General features: G+C 38.2%; 4 long non-coding RNA genes across 12 annotated transcripts; 2 read left to right on the top strand and 2 right to left on the bottom strand.

Moving 5' to 3' along the window:
* Window positions 1–471: 471 nt before the first annotated feature.
* On the bottom strand, window positions 472–2,579 carry LOC148717734 (uncharacterized). The gene is made up of 3 exons (XR_015994796.1): window positions 2,210–2,579; window positions 1,556–1,579; window positions 472–641 (listed from the first exon to the last, which is right to left on the bottom strand). It is a non-coding gene; the product is annotated as an uncharacterized LOC148717734 (long non-coding RNA).
* Window positions 515–8,075, top strand: LOC148717735 (uncharacterized). Its single transcript, XR_015994807.1, has 2 exons — window positions 515–630; window positions 6,853–8,075. It is a non-coding gene; the product is annotated as an uncharacterized LOC148717735 (long non-coding RNA).
* A 705-nt stretch (window positions 8,076–8,780) lies between these two features.
* LOC148717736 (uncharacterized) lies at window positions 8,781–11,945 on the bottom strand. Its single transcript, XR_015994806.1, has 2 exons — window positions 10,267–11,945; window positions 8,781–9,933 (listed from the first exon to the last, which is right to left on the bottom strand). It is a non-coding gene; the product is annotated as an uncharacterized LOC148717736 (long non-coding RNA).
* Window positions 11,946–12,641: 696 nt separating this feature from the next.
* On the top strand, window positions 12,642–15,648 carry LOC148717737 (uncharacterized). Of its 9 annotated transcripts, none has more exons than XR_015994803.1 (5): window positions 12,642–13,134; window positions 13,755–13,792; window positions 13,986–14,105; window positions 14,600–14,685; window positions 15,120–15,648. It is a non-coding gene; the product is annotated as an uncharacterized LOC148717737 (long non-coding RNA). The 9 variants fall into 9 exon arrangements; XR_015994799.1 differs by having other exon boundaries at window positions 12,650–13,134; window positions 13,755–13,777; window positions 15,120–15,646; XR_015994798.1 differs by lacking the exon at window positions 12,642–13,134 and adding an exon at window positions 13,177–13,372 and having other exon boundaries at window positions 13,755–13,777; window positions 15,120–15,646.
* The last annotated feature ends 4,686 nt before the right edge of the window (window positions 15,649–20,334 follow it).

Consider the following 20,334-nt stretch of genomic DNA (forward strand, 5'->3'; position numbering starts at 1 on the left):
GTTTTATGAAATTTCAGGTCAATATTTCACTCGATTTTCCGGTCGTAATATCGTTAGATAACCCACAAAAGGAGGAAATAGAGTAAATAGGGCGGGAAAAGGAAGAATGTAGCTTTGATCATGATGGATGTTCTAAGCGATCATTTGGGAAAGAAAGAGAAAACCACAGTAGATAATTCTTCAAAGACCAGCATTTTATTAAACATTGATCCTTAGGTATTGATCCTTAGGCCAATTTACATCAGCACGTTTTCTTAATAAGATTTTCCCTAACAGGTTTTTTCCAAATATTGGACATGTTCACGGAACAACGCATGACGGGTAATTGCTCGACAAAACCCCTTTTGGGAAAAAAATTCAATGCTTGTTTTAAACTTGCAGAGAATTATTTCATCAATTAAACTATCAACAAAATCACTATGTCTAATTCTCTCCTTTGCGACTCATCGTGATTAAAAAATTGACACATGATACTTCAAAGTTATCTTTATTTAATTGTTTTCCAGCCTCAGGAGAATTTGTTTGTCATTTCCAGCAATATCCCTAAATATTGCACTTGGCGGGACTCTAACTGAGACGTTTTCTCCACTATACATCCGGACGACGACACCAGCGTCTCTTTCTTGGGCAGTGAGTATGCTCTGGTTTGAAAAATAAATACAAAACATATTATATTCCTGCGTTTTATTGAAAACAACATGCAACAATCATCATAAAAACATCCACGAGGCGCAACTTGTGACGATTAAAAGTTCTAACAGGTACGGGCATTCATCACGATCGCAATAAATTCAGAGATTCCTAGCTCAAATAAAACAAATGTTGAAGGTCTAAGTGGATAAAACGTGTCAGTTTAAGAACTGAAAATCGAGTAGTATCAACATATCAAAAGGGAGGAAATTCGTGAAATAAAGCAATCAGTAGGCATCAGAGTAGGATCAACGAAAATTACAGATTAGAGCTTACAACAAATCTTCGTCACAGCCTCTGAAATATGCAGGGCTGTATTAAATAACTGAATAGAAGGTACTGAAAATATTTGACTTTTCTGCGAATACTCCCATTTCGACTCCGCGTGGTCCTATTTTGTCCAAACCTTCGTTTTGTGTTAGAAATCTCGCCATACATAACTCACCTCAAGCTTAAATCTAACCCAGATACAGTTGTTTACGCTTCTATGAAAAATATGGGATACTCTGATAGAAAGTAAGTCTTAATAAATTACCTGCGGAAAAGAACAATTATATTCGGAAACGGCGCATCCAACTGCTTCTATTTCTGGTGCTGGTGCTGCCGTTGCATGACCAGCTGCTGGTGGTATTACTGTTACTGGCGATGCATGCACTTATCGGTACAATTAGTTTGTATCAATGTAGAGCTTTACACTCAAACATAAGAAAAACAAATGTCGGCGAATCTTTCTCAAAAACAAAATGAATCTGGTATTCTTATTTGGTGGATTTAGGCTTGCGAGAAAAGGGTTGGATGGTGAAGCCATGGCATTAAGTTATCACAGAATGTCAGTGTTGAATAATAACAATAATAACTGTTATACCTCTTTCTGTGCATCAGCTGTTTCCTGTAACAAAATAAATACGATGTTAGCTGTAAGCTTCGTTTTGAGTAAATGGACCCTACTTCATCTGAATAAATTAATTGTAAACAAAATTCAAGTGCATTGTAGGTAATGTAATTAATCTTGATGTTAAGCAGTGACATCCTGTAGCCTTTTTCAGTTAATACTTTACCGATGCTTGTAACGCTTCATCTTGTTGGCGTCGCAGTTCTCTATGTGTCCTCTAATTATTGCCGGTCATAAATGGGGTCAGATTGGCCCCATCTCTCAAACAAGCATGTTCACCTGTTTTTTCTATTGTACTTTTCGAAACAGACATTGTTCGTGAACATGTAAAGAAGGTTAAGAAAATAATTGTTCGACAGCTTTTTTTTCTTAGGAATCACCTTTCTTTCTTAAGAATCACCTTTCTTCAGTAGCCAAGTCGGGCTACTGCTATGCACGTTCATAGCGAGTAATTAAAATCGCTTAACATGCCAGCATTTGTCTAGCCCCTTTGAAAGCTACCTGACGATTTTGCTAGCCATGTCATATTGAACGGCACAAACTGACGAAACAAATCTTCTGATATATTTAAAGTACAATGCCACTGGTTATGAATCATGAGCATTGAAAATGCTTTTAAAAAAATACCTCGTGGGGTTTACTCCCGCTAAAGTTGAAATGTTCGTCGCCAGTAGGTTTGCAATCTGACTAGAGGTGTGCCTGGTAGAGAATTGCATATCCTTTTCCTCTCCTTTCCTGTATCAACGTTTCCATACGCGATCTTCGAGGAATTGCTTTCTTCGAGACATCCTCTTGTCGCAAGAGGACAAACGCTCTTGTAACAGATGTGTTTCTGTTTACATTATCTCGCTACCTTTGCAGCAGGGTTGAGGCCTGTGCGTCTACTTCAGATTAATCGATTGGAGCAGAAACTTGGTCTTCAGACATATTCGAATTCCTTTTGAGTAAGTCTCGGCCTTGCGAACGTTTCGCACTGATCAGACGAGGAGAGGGAGGAGACTTGAGTTAATGTCAACTGAACAGCCTTTTTTTTTAAGTGCGACTAGGATATAGAGTAGTCGGAAATTCACGTGGTCGGTAGGAAGAGAAAGGAAGCTTTGTTTTTAAAATGAAATGTGACATTTGAATGAGGGAGTATGCTGATATGAGAGCCTGCAGAGCAAGGGTTTTGGTTTAAGAACTTTCATTTTTCCGGAAGCTTATTGGAAGGCACCCAATTTTAGAGGTTGAAAATAGTTCGTTTGCTTTTGTTTTACGTTGCGTTTTTCACTTTTTGTTTTTTACTTTTACTGAAATTTCACAATTCTTCCTTTTGTGCGAGAGAAGTGTTGTTTGTGACTCTCAAGGACTCAGAGGAAACTGTCATTAAATTTCCTGCCACAAAGGCGAAAGAATCCATTTTTTGTCGTCAAACCAGCTTGCATTTTCGGTTCGCCAATCACAGAACGAGTTGTCGTACTCTTCCGTTGCATTCCAACGGAAATCGGCGAAATTGCGCCATCGGTTCTTGTTGCTCCACCACCTCGAAATAACCTCACGCTGGAGAATAGCCTGTTAAAACCGGCTCGCCAAACACCCAGTTGTCTCCTCTTGCTCTTTGTCCACGGTTTCCCTGTATCTAGATAAAACCGTTGATAATTTATCCTGCTAGGAATATCCCTTGGAGGATTCTCTTTTGCCGTGGGTTTGAATTCTATGTTATCAAAAAATGTCTCATTTGAATTCCTACACGGTCTTTGGAGAATACAGAGCAGTTATATTTCACGTCACTCGATATGTTTTCAGAATTAGCATACATGGATAAGCTTCACTAAAGCAGGCAGTTCCTTCAATATGAAATGTTACCAAAATTTACAAATTTACAAAATATTATAAATATTAAGTATGTTTTAAACAACGTTCAATCTTTGACCCGAGTAATGATTCATTCACTACACCATTAAGTCCTGTTCCCCATGTTTTCTATTTCATTGACGTGTTTTACATGTCGCTATCACCCTTGCTTTGTGGTTGAATTTTTATCTGTACCTACAGAAAAGTCTTTCAATAATGGAAAAAATGTGGCATCTTGGAGGCCCTAGAGAATATTGTCCCTTCGTATACCTGACTTGCTACGTTTTTCTTCCAAAAAAAAAAACCCGAAACAATCTTGAACCAATGATGTACTTAAGACGTGACACTAAACTCCAGTTGTAACAAATTTGAACTCTGGTCAATTTCTAATTTTTGTTCAGATACTTCCGCTCCCCACAGATTGTCCCTGGTGTATTGTTCCTTTAATTGTGTTGTCAGCTAAATTAAGGAAGAAATAACCGGAATTACAGCGAGAAGAGTTAATGTTTTGTCAAGCAAGTTTAACAATTCGTTCCAGACCGATACTTTCTTGTTTAATTGTTAAATGTTAGCATCTTATATTACTCGGAATTCGAGCGGCTAAATCAAGTCTTATATTTACCAAAGCACCCAACTAGCAGCGAACAAAGCTTTTTTCTGATTTCTGTTATGTTGATTTTCGCTAAATTTCTGGTCGATTTTCTTTCAGAGGATTCGGTCAATTTCTCTACAAATGCGGAGGAGGCGACGTTGTGATCAAGTCTTCAGCTTGAGAATAAAGGTGAAGACAGACCGGCACGGACTACCCATGTCGCTTTCGTGGTGGCGTCGCATTATCGCCTTCAAATTGTATGAATGCTCTCACAAACGTGACTTATAGGATTTTCTTTTTTGGTCAATGATCTCATTAACCCTTTCCTGTGTGTTATATTTTACTATCGGTGTTTCGAAAACAAAATATTACAAAAACTTTGGAATATAACAGCCTTTTGCAAATTGAGAGGGCAGCCAGAAAGCATCGTAGAAAGGTCTCTTTCAGGGGTCAACTTTGCCCCAGACAATCGGCTCTTACACATACAGAAAAGGTCACGAACGTTTATTGTCATTTGTCACACCATACCCCCGGCAGTTAAAACAGTTTACACATCCCATCAATGTGTTTGCCCTCATTACTGCCCTTTTGTCAATGATCTCATTGACCCTTTCCCGGTGTGTGTGTGCGGTATTTTACTATCGGCGTTTCGAAAACAAAATACTACAAAAATATTTGAATATGACAGCTTTTCGCAGTTAAGACAACCCAACAACGCGAGAGGGCACCCAGAAAGCATCATAGAAAGGTCTCTGTCAGGCGTTAACTTTGTCTTAAAACTATCGGCTCTTACACATACAGAAAAGCCAAAAGGTCACGAACGTTTACTGTATTTTGTCCCACCACACGATAGTTAAAAATTTAAAAGCACTGGAGTCTGACGTACAATCAGACCTTGCAGAAAACAGTTTTCATAAACCTCCCATCATCTTTTACAAAAAGAAAATATCCCTTCAAGACAGGCAAGTGAGAGGAAAATTGTCATTTAAAGGTGATAATGATAATACCACGCGACCACAACAGCCAGAAAGGGAACCGTGCCGTTCTGTCTTCATCTTTTTTCTCATATACCTTGAATAAGGGACCAACCAGTTAACTCTTGAGGGGGGGGGGGATTTTGAAAAAAATTTCCTGCAAGCGCTTGTTGGAAGAAAACAATTGCATGCAGCCCAAATGTAACAGAAAAAAAAAAGAGCACTTAGAACGGAAAAAAAATATCCTGCCCAGCAGATTGCTAGAAAAAAAATTTCTTGATGACCAGAAATCACCCACCCGCCACCCCTCAAATGTTAAATGGTCGGGCCCCTAACGCTACACTGCAAATTAAACGTAAACAATCATGCATCTTGTCGTCAGGAGAACCTATTCTTATTTACTCAGCATGTTGTTCTTCCACGTTTACGTTAGAACAAGGTTGCGATCTCACGGCTGTAACGAAGAACTTCAGGGAAAGTAATGTGTGTGCGAGTGAGCCTAGTGAACTCGTTCGCAATGACCCTGTGGGTAGCAACTTTCCCTGAAATCAGCAAGAGCTTGTTCAACTGTTGTTACGAGAAAATACAGGTCAAACAATTTTCCAATTATCCAGATCTCCTTAAAAAATGAGTTCTATTGCCCGAAGACACAACTACAACAGAGTCTCCAGGCCGCGTTTAGCTCGATAGATTGCAACAGATGATTGGTCACTGTATCACATTACGTCAGAGGACATAGCTACAATAATTAATAAGGGGACATGGGTACAACGGTACAGATTATTAGGGTGTAAAAAGTGTCCCTCCCCAGTCTGCTTTCGATTATCTCTCCTCGCTCCAGTATCACCTCGCTGTTAATGGCTTGTGCCGCAAAATGAAACCGTTATCCGAGCTCATCAATTTTTGCATTTGCATGGGTCAGATACAAATGGCTAGGTAACACATGTCTTCAAAGGTAATGAACACCTAGATAAAGGAAATTATCCATCCATTTTGGTGTTATCCGTCTTTTGATCTTTGACGCAGTTTTTGGTAATTGTCTCTACCACATGCACCAGTTGAACAAATAGTTATATGTACCACTTGTGAGCCAACTCTGGTCGGCTATTTGAAGTATTGGAAATAAAGTCTTGATGGGAAACGTTCATTGGGTGTTGTATCATGAGATCTCGTTTGGGATTTCGAATTCGACACCCTAACCTACTAGACAACCATATTCTTTATTGTCTGTCATTACAAAGTATTTGCCTGACTAAGAGCCTTTTGGTTCGATGCAGACAGCGTGATAAAATTGTGATAGATTTTTTGATTGGTCTTTGATCTCTTTTTGGGCCCCTCCCTTTTCAAAAGTTTTAAAAGTAACGATGAGTCATGAATGTCGCATGCCACTGAAGCCACTATGTGAACGATGATTTACAGTGATCTCCGTCAAAGTAATTTTTCCCAGAATTCAAACCCTTGGGTGACTCCCGCCAGATGTTTTGCAGATTTCGATTTCCATGCATCAAACCAAAAACTTGAGAAAGAAAATGTTATGAAACTTATGGATGTTACTATTCACACAAATTTAATTTTCATGAACCAATGGCCTGTCTATGTATGCGTTCACTAGTTTATTCCTTTAGATGCTAAACTGAACAATAATTGGTTTATTCTGTCCCATCCAAGCTACTGTTCTTCTGTCTGATACTTTCGTTTGAAAAGTGACTCCGACAAGCTTGAAAAGTTAAGTGATAAGGCACTAAGGAACGTTTTCCATGAAATTCTGATATTCAAGTCTGAGGAGATTATGCTTCATAATAAAATAAGTTATATTATACTATTTCATTAAATATTTTTCAGTTTATTAATATTTATCTTTCAACTTTCAGAAAATGAGACGTGAAGATCATGACAAATGTCCAATTATTTTGCCAACATTTTATCAAACTACGACAACTTATATACCATAATAAAGATCTAAGTAAGGGAAACACATCGGTGTATTTATATTCTCTAAAGGTTTGAATCCACATGTGCTGGAGACGCTAAGAGATTGAAAGGTTGAGGTAGTTAGCCACTAGCCCTGATGCCAAAAAAATTCATTAAAAAAATTAGGTTTTAAGTAAAGAAGCCGCACTTTCACGTATGTGTAGACATGGTTACTTACTATATTTGTACAAGGTTTCATATCATTTGATTAAAAAGTGTAGAAATTATCGCAGTTAGGGCTAAATTTTGGGTAACGACATTAACATCTCTGGAGAATCAGGCAAAAAAAAATATCTCAAAGAAGCCCAAATTTGGTGTGTACATAGTTTGCACCATTCCCTATTCAGTGATTTTAAGTAACGTCCATTCCCTCTAATTTTAGAAATCTGACGTAAAGCAAAAAACCCTTGGTATAGGTATATATCCTACACAAGGCTTGACACAAAACTCAACCTTGAAACTAGGGCTAGATCGCAAAACTGCTAAAACCTTTATTCTTGGGAGTTGAGAGCTGAAATTTTCAGAGGATGTTTATGGCATACTTTCTATTACGTGCACCAAGTTTCAAGTTATTTCAATTAATATTTTGGATTTTTTAGCCCTTTTTCGTCAAATTTGCATATTTTGAGAGAAGTGAGGGTTGGGGCTTAAGGGCTTTTCGCGTTTTTTAAGCACCATCTCATTGAATGTAGACAAGCTATACATCGTTGGAAAGGTCGTATTAAGGACTACAACTTGATGTATTCAAAAGTATTGAAATAATTACTGGGCATGCGCTGGAGACCAAAAAAGCTCGAAAAAAGGGGTTTTTTGAGTCTGTTTTTGTAGGGCTAAGAAACCTTAAAAATCAAACCAAACTGACACGAAATGATATACACATAATTGTCCATTTCCTTAACAATGGTTTGCTGTAATTGGCGTAGAAAAGGGTTGATGTGAGATTTTTTTATGAATTTTCTTGCAACACGAGTCTCATATGTACGCTATGCGGATCTATGTTTTTTGTCTTAAAAAATTCGTAAAAAATTCACTTTTTATCGGTTTTTCGTTACACTTACACCAATGTCATTATAATTGAAAGTACTTTTGATTAAAATTAAAAAAAAGGGATTGATTTTTCCAACCTTTTTCGTCTTCTTTTACACGCCATAAATCTTAAGCGTTTCTATCCATTCAGCTAATACTTACACATACAATGGAACAGTTTCCGTACTTAATGCCTGCTAAGTTTGAAGGCCGGCACAATGAGGGCTTTTGAGTAACAGTAGATTTAACGAGTGCCTGTCCGTTTCACGATTACGCTATTTTCGCCTAACTCCTGACGTTTGAAAAATTCTAAAAAATTAACAAAACATTAACTGTACCTTATTTGACCAGCATAAAATAGGAAATAAAACGACGTTATCTACTATGTTAAATTTTGTTTCCAATTTTAAAACTAAATATTTGCTGTGATTGACAGAAGTCAGCCTAAATTTACAGGTAGCAATCAACATAATTTGCATAAATTAAGAATACCACAAGAAAGACAAATGTCTCATCTCTTATGCCTGTAGGTTTGAAGTTGTTCAACAATAAGGTTATTGAGTTACAGTAGAATGAATGAATGCTACCCCTTGGCCAAAAAATCCAAGATGGCGGACATGAAATAGGATTCCCTCATGGGTACTGCTCTAACTCCTCAATCTGTGATGCTCTTCACTTGCGATTTATGAGAGTACTACAAGAGGTATAGAACTAGGGCGCTGGCTATTATTTTCACGGGGATAGACTACAGCGATACTTTAGTCAGCAATAAACAACCAAGCATTGAACGTTACAATGAAAATATTTGTAAGAAGACCTTTAATTCTATTTTACATGGTAAGAGTAACCGGTTAAATAATCTTTTACCCTCAGCCCATAAGTCGTCTTACCATCTAAGACGATGCAGGCGTTTTGAAACACCACGGTGGAAAACAAATAGGTTCAGGAACACATTTTTAATGAGATCTTGTATTGAGCATGCTTATTATTATTCTTACATTAGTCATACTATTAGATATCTGTTACAATTTTTGTAAATACGCAATTCAGCCCCTTAGAGGGCTGCCATGTATTTATTTGTGAAATAAACCTTTACCTACGCGGTCCATGTGTGGCTATTATGGTCGCGTGGCGTTATCACCTTAAATGATCTTTTTGCTCTCACTTGCATGTCTTGGAAGGATTTTTCCTTTTTGTAAAAGATGATCGGAGGTTTATTGGGGTGCTTATTTCAACTTAACAGCCCATGCACGAACTGTCCAGACCCACCGAGTTGTAGTGTATGCTGGTAATTTTGTGGACCCGGTTACTGGCGTGCATACGCAAGAGGTGGAATCGGCTTGGTCTAGATTAAAATACAAAGTTAAGATGAGGAAAGGCGTCAGGAACTATGATTTGCGATTTTTTCTCAATGAGCATATGTGGCGAGACTGGAGAGGAGAGGCTCACGTTTGCAATAACATTACTGAAGTTCTCTCACGATATCTCACCAACAACCCAGTTTAGGGAATATTGTGACTAATTTTAAAATATGATCTTCTCTCACTTCAATCAAGAACATTCCTGGATAAAATATTAACGAAATGAAGTATAACAACACTCCCCAATCCGCTTGTTCATCGGTGAATTCGTTCGGTAGCATTCCATTGTTTTTAGACAATATACTATTACACAGTAAGCTTCAGTAGTTTGCGTTAAATTAAAGTTAATATTTTTAGGCTCAAAGAGTAATAACTTGTTTTAGTACTGGATGTCTATACAGTTCAACAGTCATTCAAGACTTCTCTTTCAGGAGAGCGGCTAACTCGATTACGCGGCAATTCACTCGCAATTCTGTACCCTCTGCAAACTCGGGAGGGAACATGAAGCCGTGCCCTCTCCGTTCCTTTAACTTGATGTGACTCCGACTGATGATAACTTTCTTGCCATTGTTTCTTATCTTTTCAATGAAGAACCTTGAAAAAATAAAATAAAAGTTTAGCCTGTTTGTCTATTTATTCAACAATTTGCCAAAGTCAGGTAAATTTACAATAGGACAAGGTTATCCCCTACTAGGTAAATTGTTTCGAGTTATTGAAGCTAATTCAAATCTTTGACGAACAACTTGAACTATACGTTAGTGTACAATAATGGACACCGAATCGTTGTTCAACAGTATGAGAAGAACACAGCCTGCCATGATTCATGAATTCTGTTTTCAGTGATATGCAATGTCCTTTTTATCACTGAGAAACTAAAGGGATTGCCTAACCATACGGGTACTATTGAATGGCCGTTGATATACTCACGCGAAAGCAATTCGTATAGATTCGACACCTCTGTAATATTGGAGCCAAAGCTTTCCTCTAGCCAGAACAAGTCTCCACTTCCTAGCAAACGCCTCTATCGGAGGAGAAGCGATGGGCCACTTCCAGTCATTCGGCACCACCCAAGTCAGAACGACAGCATCTTTACTCTCTATTTTCACGTAGACTGTGGCCTGTTTAAAAGAGTGCGCCGATTAGTTGTAAAAGAATCTTCGAGCATTGAAACATTGATTGCACACCAACGTTTTTTCCTAACAATTTTTTTAACGAAATAGTGCTCGTGTTACTCAGATGAAACTAGCAGTTTCTATTTTTTTTTTTATTTCACAAAAGTGGTGAGCAACCCATTAAAGGAGATCGGGATAATTGGAAAATTGTTTGACCTGTATTTTCTCGCAACAACAGATGAACAAGTTCTTGCTGATTGCTAACGTAAACGTGGAAGAACAACATGCTGAATAAATAAGAATAGGTTCTCCTGATGAAAAGATGCATGATTGTTTAAGTTTAATTTGCAGTATAGCTTTAGGGGCCGACCATTTAACATTTGACGGGGGCGGGGTGGGTGGGTGATTTCTGGTCATCAAGAAATTTTTTTTCTAGCAATCTGCTGGGCAGGATATTTTTTCCGTTCTAAGTGCTCTTTTTTTTTCTGTTACATTTGGCCTGCATGCAATTTTTCCCTTCAAACAAGCTGTTGCAGGAAATTTTTTTCAAAATCCCCCATCCCCCCTTAAGAGTTAACTGTTAAATGGTTGGCCCCTTATTCAAAGTCTATGAGAAAAAAGGTGAAGACAGAACGGCACAGTTCCCTTTGTGGCTGTTGTGGTCGCGTGGTATTATCATTATCACCTTTAAATGACAATTTTGCTCTCACTTGCCTGTCTTGAAAGGATTTTTCCTTTTTGTAAAAGATGATCAGAGGTTTATGAAAACTGTTTTCTGCAAGGTCTGATTGTACATCTGACTCTTGTGTTTTTAATTTTTTAACTATCGTGTGGTGTGACAAAATACAGTAAACGTTCGTGACCTTTTGGCTTTTCTGTATGTGTAAGAGCCGATTGTTTAAAGGCAAAGTTGACGCCTGACAGAGACCATTCTATGATGCTTTCTGGGTGCCCTCTCGCGTTATTGGGTTGTCTGAATTGCGAAAGGCTGTCATATTCCGATATTTTTGTAGTATTTTGTTTTCAAAACACCGATAGTAAAAAAACCCACACACGCACACACACACCGGGAAAGGGTTAATGGAATCATTGACAAAACGGCAGTTATGAGGGCAAACACATTGATGGGATGTGTAAACTGTTTTAACTGCCTGGGGTACGGTGTGACAAATGACAATAAACGTTCGTGACCTTTTGGCTTTTCTGTATGTGTAAGAGCCGATTGTCTGGGGCAAAGTTGACCCCCGAAAGAGACCTGTCTATGATTCTTTCTGGCTGCCCTCTCGCTTTGTCGCGTTGTTTGATTTGCAAAAGGCTGTTATATTCCAAAATTTTTGTAACATTTTGTTTTTGAAACACCGATAGTAAAATATAACACACAGGAAAGGGTTAATGAGATCACTGACCAAAAAAGGAAAATCCTATAAGACACGTTTGTGAGAGGAAAAATACAATTTGAAGGCGATAATGCGACGCGACCACAAAAGCGACATGGGTAGTCCGTGCCGGTCTGCCTTCACCTTTATTCTCAAGCAGAAGACTTGATCACAACGTCGTCTCCTCCACATTTGTAGAGAAATTGATCAAATCCTCTGAAAGAAAATCGATAACATAGAACTCAAACACACGGCAAAAGAGAATCCTCCAAGGGATATTCCTTGTAGGATAAATTATCAACGGTTTTATCTATATACAAGGAAACCGTGGACAAAGAGCAAGAAGAGACAACTGGATGTTTGGCGTGCCGGTTTCAACAGGCTATTCTCCAGCGTGAGATTATTTCGAGGTCGTGGAGCAACAAGAACCGATGGCGCAATTTCGCCGATTTCCGTTGGAATACAACGGAAGAGTACGACAACTCGTTCTTTGTTTAGCGAACCGAAAATGCAAGCTGCTTTGACGACAAAAAATGGATTCTTTCGCCTTTGTGGCAGGAAATTCAATGACAGTTATCTGCCAGTTGGCTTGAGAGTCACAAACAACACTTCTCTCGCACTAAAGGAGGAATTGTAAAATTTCAGTAAAAGTGAAAAACAAAAAAGGAAAAACGCAAACTAAAAGAAAACCAAACAAACTATTTTCAATCTCTAAAAAGGGCTGCCTTCCAATAAGCTTCCGGATAAATGAACGTTCTTAAACCAAAAACCCATGCTCTGCAGGCTATCATATCAGCATACTCCGTCGTTCAAATGTCACGTTTCATTTTAAAGACAAAGCTTCCTTTCTCTTCCTACCGACCACGTGAATTTCCGACTACTCTATATCCTAGTCGCACTTAAAAAAAAGGCTGTCGAGTTGACATTAACTCAAGTCCCCTCCCTCTCCTCGTCTGATCAGTGCGAAAGGTTCGCAAGGCCGAGACTTATTCAAAAGGAATTCGAACATGTCTGAAGACCAAGTTTCCGCTCCAATCGATTAATCTGAAGTAGACGCACAGGCCTCAACCCTGCTGCAAAGGTGGCGAGATAATGTAAACAGAAACACATCTGTTACAAGAACGTTTGCCCTCTTGCGAGAAGAGGATGTCTCGAAGAAAGCAATTCCTCGAAGATCGCGTATGGAAACGTTGATACAGGAAAGGAGAGCAAAAGGATATTCAATTCTCTACCAGGCACACCTCTAGTCAGATTGCAAACCTACTGGCTACGAATATTTCAACTTTAGCGGGAGTAAACCCCACGAGGTATTTTATTAACAGCATTTTCAATGCTCGTGATTCATAACCAGTGGTATTGTAAGAAACATATCACAAGATTTGTTTCGTCATTTTTTGCCGTTCAATATGACATGGCTAGCAGAATTGTCAGGTAGCTTTCAAAGGGGCTAGACAAATGCTGGCATGTTAGGCGATTTTAATTACTCGCTATGAACGTGCATAGCAGTAGCCCGACTTGGCTTCAAACGAATTAGGAAAAAGAAAGGTGATTCCTTAGAAAAAAAAGCTGTCGAACAATTATTTTCTTAACCTTCTTTACATGTTCACGAACAATGTCTGTTTCGAAAGGTACAATAGAAAAAACAGGTGAACATGCTTGTTTGAGAGATGGGGCCAATCTAACCCCATTTATGACCGGCAACAATTGGAGGACACATAGAGAACTGCGACGCCAACAAGATAGAGCGTTACAAGCATCGGCAAAGTATTAACTGAAGAAGGCTACAGGATGTCAGTGCTTAACACCAAGATTAATTACATTATCTACAATGCACTTGAATTTTGTTCACAATTAATTTATTCAGATGAAGAAGGTGCATTTACTCAAAACGAAGCTTACAGCTAACACCGTATTTATTTTGTTATAGGAAAAAGCTGATGCACAGTAAGAGTAAGAGTTATTGTTGTTAGTATTCAACACTGACATTCTGTAATAACTTAATGCCATGGCTTCACCATCCAACCTTTTCCCCGCAAGCTTAAATCCACGAAATAAGAATACCAGATTCATTTTGTTTTCGAGAAAGACTCGCCGACATTTGTTTTTCTTATGGTTGAGTGTAAAGCTCTACATTGATATAAACTAATTGTACCGATAGGTGCTTGCATCGCCAGTAGCAGTAATACCACCAGCAGCTGGTCATGCAACGGCAGCAGCAGCAGCAGAAATAGAAGCAGTTGGATGCGCTGTTTTCGAATATAATTGTTCTTTTCCGCAGGTAATTTATTAAGATTTACTTTCTATCAGAGTATCCCATATTTTTCATAGAGGCGTAAACAACTGTATCTGGGTTAGATTTAAGCTTGAGGTGAGTTATGTATGGCGAGATTTCTAACACAGAACGAAGGTTTGGACAAAATAGGACCACGCGGAGTCGAAATGGGAGTATTCGCAGAAAAGTCAAGTTGAGGTGGCTGCTTCAGGTTTCCAGAATTTTCAAGCTATATCATTTTGATGTATCCATACTACCAATTTATATACGCATGGAATAACAGCTTACCATAGAAACACTATAGCGTCGTAAAAACACCCTTTATCTTGGCTTAAATAACAAGTAACTGAAGCACTAGCACGGCCCCCCGTTTTTTTCCTTGAAAAGTAATAAGCATGTCAAGAAAGAACCTTATGCAAATGAAAAAAAAACTTTTAAAAAAATTAATCAAGCGACCTACTTGTAACAATCTGTTGCTCACTGACAATACTTTCTTTCAGACACAAAAACACCAATCTCCGTGAAGGTGGTCAAACCCTCTGGAAACATAATCATTTTGACAGTAGACAATTCAAGATGCGTTGAGGTGAGCAAATTGATGGTAATATTTTCAGTACCTTCTATTCAGTAATTTAATACAGCCCTGCATATTTCAGAAGCTGTGACGAAGATTTGATTTGAGCTCCAATCTGTAATTTTCGTTGATCCTACTCTGATGCCTACTGATTGCTTTATTTCACGAATTCCCTTCCTTATGATATGTTGATGCTACTCGACTGTTCAGTTCTTACACTGACACGTTTTATCCACTTAGACCTTCAACATTTGTTTTATTTGAGCTAGGAATCTCTGAATTTATTGCGATCGTGATGAATGCCCGTACCTGTTAGAACTTTTAATCGTCACAAGTTGCGCCTATACTATTACGAGCCTCGTGGATGTTTTTTATGATGATTGTTGCATGTTGTTTTCAAAAAAATGCAGGAATATAATATATTTTGTATTTATTTTTCAAACCAGAGCATACTCACTGCCCAAGAAAGAGACGCTGGTGTCGTCGTCCGGATGTATAGTGGAGAAAATGTCTCAGTTAGAGTCCCGCCAAGTGCAATATTTAGGGATATTGCTGGAAATGACAAACAAATCTTCCTGAGGCTGGAAAACAATTAAATAAAGATAACTTTGAAGTATCATGTGTCAATTTTTTTATCACGATGAGAGTCGCAAAGGAGAGAATTAGACATAGTGATTTTGTTGATAGTTTAATTGATGCAATAATTCTCTGCTAGTTTAAAACAAGCATGGAATTTTTTTCCCAAAAGGGGTTTTGTCGAGCAATTACCCATCATGCGTTGTTCCATGAACATGTCCAATATTTGGAAAAAACCTGTTAGGGAAAATCGTATCAAGAAAACGTGCTGATGTAAATTGGCCTAGGGATCAGTACCTAAGGATCACTGTTTAATAAAATGCTGGCCTTTGAAGAATCATCTTCTGTGGTTTTCTCTTTCTTTCCCAAATAATCGCTTAGAACATCCATCATCAAATACTGTAAGCTACATTCTTCCTTTTCCCGCCCTATTTACTCTATTTCCTCCTTTTGTGGGTTATCTAACGATATTACGACCGGAAAATCGAATGAAATATTGACCTGAAATTTCATAAAACCCACGTTCTGTAATTGCACAAAGATATTTTGATTTGAAAATAAACCGAGATATTAACTGGAATTTCGTAGAACCCACGTTCTGTACTTCTGCTCCATTGACACGATTTAAGGTCGACGATTAGATCGTCAACGACCTGATTCGTAACGATCAATATCGTTAACGATCTGATTCGTGCTCGTTGTCTAAGAATACGTTCTTCGACAACGAGCACGATGTTATGAAAGATCGTTGAACCATACGATGAAATCGTATAAACGAGGACGTTCTTTTTAACGTCCTCGTTGTACTGGATTTTAAGGTTAACGTGGTCGTTCTATTGAACGCGCTCGTTATACTCGATCTCGTGTAGAACGCGCTCGTTCGTTTTGACGTCCTCGTTATACTCGATTTCGTGTAGAACGCGCTCGTTCTTTTTAACGTCCTCGTTGTACTCGATTTCGTGTGCCGTGCCCAGATGGCAGCATTGATCCAAATATTGTAGTACACGAGGACGGAAAACTTCGAGCTGAGAAAGACATATACTAAAAAAAAAAAGTCTAAGAAAGTTTAACAAAAACGTTTCGGTCCGAGACCTTCATCAGTTGTAATACAATGACTTACAAATTCCTTAAATAGATTTATATAGGGCGTGATGACAAATAGAAACAAAAACAGTAATTACTACGCGAAAAATTATCACAACAAAAAGAAATGGAAAAATTGTCGAATCCACTGAGAATGTTAAGGAACCAGCGTTGACTTAAAAGGCGAGAATTGTACTAAAATTCCCAATTAACGCTGGGACTGGGACCTTTGATGCATATCAAAGCCAACTGATAGTGACCTGTATCTCCCACCATCAAGTGCTCATCCTAAACACGGTTTCAAAGCTATTCCTTACAGCGTGGCGACGAGGTTACAAAGAGATTGCTCCGAACAAGCTTTTCTTGTCCAGAGAATAACCGAATACAAGGGTTATCTGGTTACTCAGGGTTACCCTTCCAAATCAGTGGACGACCAGTTTCGTAAGGCCTCTACCATACCTAGAAGGGATCTAGTTAGGACTCATGCCAGATCTAAGAGGAAATAGTTCCCATTTGTGACCACATTTAATCCAAATATACCTGATGTAAGTCGCATCATTAAAAAACATCTGGGTATTTTGGAATCTAATCCCAAGTTAAAAGAGCTTTTTCCTTCAAATTCCATCATAGCATCCTTTCGCAGATCTAAAAACCTTAAAGAATTGTTGGCGCCATCCCGTTATGGCCCTAACGCTGAAAGCGAAGGGGTTGCTGAGGTCAAGGGATGTTTTAAATGTAATAGAACAAGATGCGATCTTTGTCGCAACTTCTTGGTTGAATCTAATTCCTTTTTAAATTTTCAAACAGGCAAGAGTTACAAGATACGATCGAAACTTTCCTGTGATTCTAAGAACATAATTTATTTGGCTTCGTGCAAGAAATGTCGCCTACAATACATTGGTTCTACAACAAATGACTTTAGAGTTAGATTTCGCAACCACAAGTCTGCTATGGTCACTAAGACAAAGACCTGTGAAGTAGCGGTACATTTTAGCAAAACACCACATGATTTAAGCGATTTCTCATTCCAATGCACTGATCAAGTGCAGGCGACAGTAAACAATTCAGGTAACATCGAGAAACTTCTAATTACCAAAGAAGCATATTGGAGCGCACAGTTGTTCTCTCTGGCACCCGTCGGCTTGAATAAGTAAGCGCCAGGAATTTCACTCCAAATTAATGTGAAGAATTTTTTTCAAATTGGGCTGGCATCAAAGGTCCCAGTCTCAGCGTTGATTGGGAATTTTAGTACAATTCTCGCCTTTCAAGTCAACGCTGGTTCCTTAACATTTTCAGTGGATTGGACAATTTTTCCATTTCTTTTTATTGTGATAATTTTTCGCGTAGTAATTACTGTTTTTGTTTGTATGTGTCATCACGCCCTATATAAATCTATTTAAGGAATTTGTAAGTCACTGTATTACAACTGATGAAGGTCTCGGACCGAAACGTTTTTATTAAACTTTGTTAGACTTTTTTATTTGAGTATATGTCTTTCTTATCTCGAAGTTGTCCGTCCTCGTGTACTACAATATTTTTCCTACTATTTATCGAGGTTTGGACTGTGAATCCTTTTGGATCCTTCTGGCGCGGCGTCACTGTTGGCTCGAGGCCTTTTTAACTCGTTATATATTTATGTATATATACCTCAAGGTTTAGGTTATTTGAACTTTTACAGCAACTCTGAGTTTCATGCCTCTTGCGAAGCAATCGTCAGGCAACTGTTTATATATATATAAACTCTACCGAACTCAGCAAGCACATCTGGACCCTCAAAGACAACAACATCGATCACTTTATTTCCTGGCGCATTCTCTCATCGCACTCACCGTATAACAGCTCAACTAAAAGATGTAACCTCTGCCTCAAAGAAAAATTCCTAATCATCTGCCGGCCCGAACTATCAACACTAAACAAACGTAATGAACTCGTGTCTTCATGCCGCCACAGAAGCAAAGCCCTCCTACGCAACAACTAAACTGTCAATTTCGCGCTGCATAAATTAGACTAGTTAGATCATGCAAATTATATTGTATATAAGCAATGGTAAAGTTTATTCTCACTAAATCCCCTGATGAGTGGGCGACCACGAAACAGGCTTGTAGGGATGAACTTGTAGTTTACTTGTCTTTTTCCTCCCACAATATATACTTCGCTCTACTTCTATGTATTGAGCACTGTTCTACGAAAATCAAGTCATCAACTTAAAATACCTCGATAGCTATTCGGTCAACTTAAAATACCTCGATAGGTTATTCGGTCATTTATTCGCTACTCTGAGTTTCATGCTTCATGCGAAGCAATCATCAGGCGGCTGTTGATCATCAACCTAGTAAGACATTCGCAAAATGACGCCTAGAATTTTAGGGGCATTTTAAGGATTTCATATTATCATTCAAAGAATTCCAGAGTTTGGCTCCTCTGAAAGCAAAAGAGTGCTGCCCTGTTGACAGGCGACATAGGGGTATATCCAAAGCACCAGACGATCGAGTTTGTTTATTATTGACTTGGGAACGTAGTTTAAACATATCAATAGGATAGTTCGGAACAAGTTTGTTAACACATTTATGCATCGTTTAGAATAAGTTTCTCTCTAATAGGAAGCCATTTCAGTGATCGCAGTCCATCCGAAATATGGTCATACTTTCTCAATCTCAGAATAATTCCTCCAGCGAAAGTTTGGACCCTTTGTAACTTGTCAATATTGCTGTTGCTGGTGGTACTCCAGACAGTTGAACAATACTGAAGTTTACTAAAAACAAAGGGATTTATTACTAACAAAAGCGTTTTCCTATCCACGAGATGCTTGATTCTCTTAATTTGCATCAATGTAAAGAGACAGTAGTAGGAAAAGGGGGTTTCTGGCACATTATTTTTTTCAAAAATACCCTGAAAAACAGGGGAATTTTGAAAACTGATTTTTTTCATTTTTTATCTCATTTAAAAAAAAAGAACGATGTTTTTCAGGCAAAATGATTGACGCATTTTTTTCTTTCAAAAATCAAAGAAAAATAAAAGCAAAATTGAAGATTTGATTCAGTGGGTTTCTGGCACATTTTCAAAATACCCTGAAAAACAGGGCAGTTTTGAAAACTGATTTCTTTTCATTTTTTATCTCATTTAAAAAAAGAAAAAAATCAGTTGTGAAAACTGATTTTAATTTTTATCTCATTTAAAAATGAACAACGATGATTTCAAGGCAAAATGATTGGCGCAGTTTCTTTCAAAAATTAAAGAAAAATTGAAGAATTTTGACATTACATTGATTCTCAAGACAATCTCAAAATTCGTTGGAACCATCAGAAAAAACTAATGACAATATCTCAGAAAAAACACATGATCGCGTTATTAATAGGTCACACTTTCTAGCTCTCTGTTGACGATGTTGAGCTGAGCATCAGAAAGAATGAAGATGTGACATTTAACATTTCCTGAACCCGATCCTTTCCTGTTAATTGCAAGATGAACTCCATCTTTTGTATTCACTAATCTCAATCCTGAACCATGAAGATCATTGTCTCTCATGCTTCTAAGATCGATAAAGAGACCGAACCTGTCTCCAGCATAAAAGTCTGTTGCATTCATCGCGCTGTTCTCCTTCCCAAATCTTCTAAAGACTTCTTCCCACATATCTCTTGCCTGCATTCCTTGGCTGTAAATCTTATTTGGAATACCATCAACAGTCAGCTTAACATCAGTGATGTTGGGATTAAACGTCTTTTCACTATTTCTTATTGCTGCTGTGTATGTCTCATAAAAGAGAAGAGGAAGCCCCTTCATAGACCTCCTTGGAACATTGATGCTCTCATTGATGATTGTGTCGGAACCTTTATCTATTGAGATTGCCTTGAGATGAGTGATATGCTCGTACATGAATCTCTTTCCATTTTTGTAGTTAGAAAGGGCTTCATCGGCGAGTTTTTGACTGTGAATGACTTCATACTCAAGCTGGATGTCAGTCAATTTATAATAAAGTTTTGTTGGGTCGGATCCCTTTAGAAC

Source organism: Stylophora pistillata, chromosome 13 (genome assembly GCF_964205215.1).
Source record: "Stylophora pistillata chromosome 13, jaStyPist1.2, whole genome shotgun sequence".
Taxonomy (NCBI): domain Eukaryota; kingdom Metazoa; phylum Cnidaria; class Anthozoa; order Scleractinia; family Pocilloporidae; genus Stylophora; species Stylophora pistillata.